The following is a 2,837-nucleotide window of genomic DNA, read 5'->3' as shown; positions in this document are numbered from 1 at the left end:
GTCCAACTTGAAAGATAGGATAGTTTATAACTCTCCTTATAGTCGCATTATTTATTTATTGCAAATTATTTGTTTATTATTAGCAAGGAGCTATCCACCAGTTGGTGGCGCTAACAGCAGTATTGAGTAAGTGCGGTATGTTACAGTAGATGGCGCTACAAACATTAAATGAAAATGCGTTGTTTGAAGTTTATATTATTTGTGGTAAAGTTATACGAGTCTATGACTTCCAAAAACAAATAAAAATTGGGCGGGGCGAAGTTCGCCGGGTCAGCTAGTATAGTATATGTATGTATTTATGTATATACTTAGACGAGAACTCTTTTAGGTAAATAAGAGTTTTGAACGAAATTGAAATAAAGAGAACGCTTTGCGCAGTCGCTAACTCTTTTAAGTTAATAAGAGTTTTAAAATGAAGTAAATAATTAATCGCTTAAATTTGATTTAATTATTTTTAAATGACCGGAAATTATTTTAAGTATTTTATTTTTCTGTATACATTTCTTTTATATATGCTTTATGTCCAAATGTCCTATAGGGTATACCTATAGGTGGATATTTTATTTGTTATGTGTTAATGAGCGCTAGTTAAGGAACGTATTCCTTATAATAGTAACAAAAAACAAAACAATCTTTTGTTTCAGTAAATAGAATGCATCAAAACAACCTTGAGTTGGAACAATTGAAATGCACTATCCCTAAAATAAACAATCCTAAACAAAGAAGTATCAAAACAACATTGAGTTTGAATACCACAACAACCTTATCTTAAAACAAAGAAAATGTATCTAAGCAAACAATATATATGTAAACAAACCTAAATAAATAATTAATCTGTATGTAGACAAACTATCAACTATTTAGTAATAAGTAAATATACTAATTAGTATAAATAGAAGTAAGAACGATGTAATAAGTTAGTCTTAAGAGTATAAATAAAGAGTACACATTTCGATGCTGCTCAAAATATATTCTTTTGACTCATTTTTACTTCTGGTAAAAATTAACTGGGGGCTCAACCCGGATGGCAAATTTATTTGCTATCCAATAAGCCAGATTTTTCCGAAAGGAATAAATCAGATAAATTCCACAGGAAGTAGGACTTCCAGCACTTCTTCTTCTTCTTTACTGGCGTAGACACCGCTTACGCGATTATAGCCGAGTCAACAACAGCGCACCAATCGTTTCTTCTCTTCGCTACGTGGCGCCAATCGGATATTCCAAGCGAGGCCAGGTCCTTCTCCACTTGGTCCTTCCACCGGAGAGGAGGTCTTCCTCTTCCTCTGCTTCCCGCGGCGGGTACTGCGTCGAATACTTTCAGAGCTGGAGTGTTTTCATCCATCCGGACAACATGACCTAGCCAGCGTAGCCGCTGTCTTTTAATTCGCTGAACTATGTCGATATCGTCGTATATCTCGTACAGCTCATCGTTCCATCGGATGCGGTATTCGCCGTGGCCAACGCGCAAAGGACCATAAATCTTCCGCAGAACTTTTCTCTCGAAAACTCGCAACGTCGACTCATCGGTTGTTGTCATCGTCCAAGCCTCTGCACCATATAGCAGGACGGGAATTATGAGCGACTTATAGAGTTTGGTATTTGTTCGTCGAGAGAGGACTTTACTTTTCAATTGCCTACTCAGTCCGAAGTAGCACCTGTTGGCAAGAGTAATCCTGCGTTGGATTTCTAGGCTGACATTGTTGGTGGTGTTAATGCTGGTTCCTAAATAGACGAAATTATCTACAACTTCAAAGTTATGACTGTCAACAGTGACGTGAGTGCCAAGTCGCGAGTGCGACGACTGTTTGTTTGATGACGGGAGATATTTCGTCTTGCCCTCGTTCACTGCCAGACCCATTTGCGTTGCTTCCTTGTTCAGTCTGGAGAAAGCAGAACTAACGGCGCGGGTGTTGAGACCGATGATATCAATATCATCGGCATACGCCAGCAGCTGTACACTCTTATAAAATATTGTACCTGCTCGATTCAGTTATGCAGCTCTAATAATTTTCTCCAGCAGCAGATTGAAAAAGTCGCACGATAGGGAGTCGCCTTGTCTGAAACCTCGTTTGGTATCGAACGGCTCGGAGAGGTCCTTCCCGATCCTGACGGAGCTTTTCGTGTTGCTCAACGTCAGTTTACACAGCCGTATTAGTTTTGCGGGGATACCAAATTCAGACATCGCGGCATAAAGGCAGCTCCTTTTCGTGCTGTCGAAAGCAGCTTTGAAATCGACGAATAGGTGGTGAGTGTCGATTCTCCTTTCACGGGTCTTTTCCAAGATTTGGCGCATGGTGAATATCTGGTCGGTTGTTGATTTACCAGGTCTGAAGCCACACTGATAAGGTCCAATCAGTTTGTTGACGGTGGGCTTTAATCTTTCACACAATACGCTCGATAGAACCTTGTATGCGATGTTGAGGAGGCTTATCCCACGGTAGTTGGCGCAGATTGTGGGGTCTCCTTTTTTATGGATTGGGCATAGCACACTTAAATTCCAATCGTTGGGCATGCTCTCATCCGACCATATTTTGCAAAGAAGCTGATGCATGCTCCTTATCAGTTCTTCGCCGCCGTGTTTGAATAGCTCGGCCGGCAATCCGTCGGCCCCTGCCGCTTTGTTGTTCTTCAGGCGGGCAAATGCTATTCGAACTTCGTCATGGTCGGGCAATGGAACGTCTGCTCCATCGTCATCGATTGGGGAATCGGGTTCGCCTTCTCCTGGTGCTATGTGTTCACTGCCATTCAGCAGGCTGGAGAAGTGTTCCCTCCATAATCTAAGTATGCTCTGGGCATCGGTGGCTAGATCACCTTTGGGGGTTCTACAGGAGTATGCT

Source organism: Bactrocera dorsalis, chromosome 3 (assembly GCF_023373825.1).
Source record: "Bactrocera dorsalis isolate Fly_Bdor chromosome 3, ASM2337382v1, whole genome shotgun sequence".
Lineage (NCBI taxonomy): Eukaryota > Metazoa > Arthropoda > Insecta > Diptera > Tephritidae > Bactrocera > Bactrocera dorsalis.
This window is presented reverse-complemented; position numbering follows the sequence as displayed.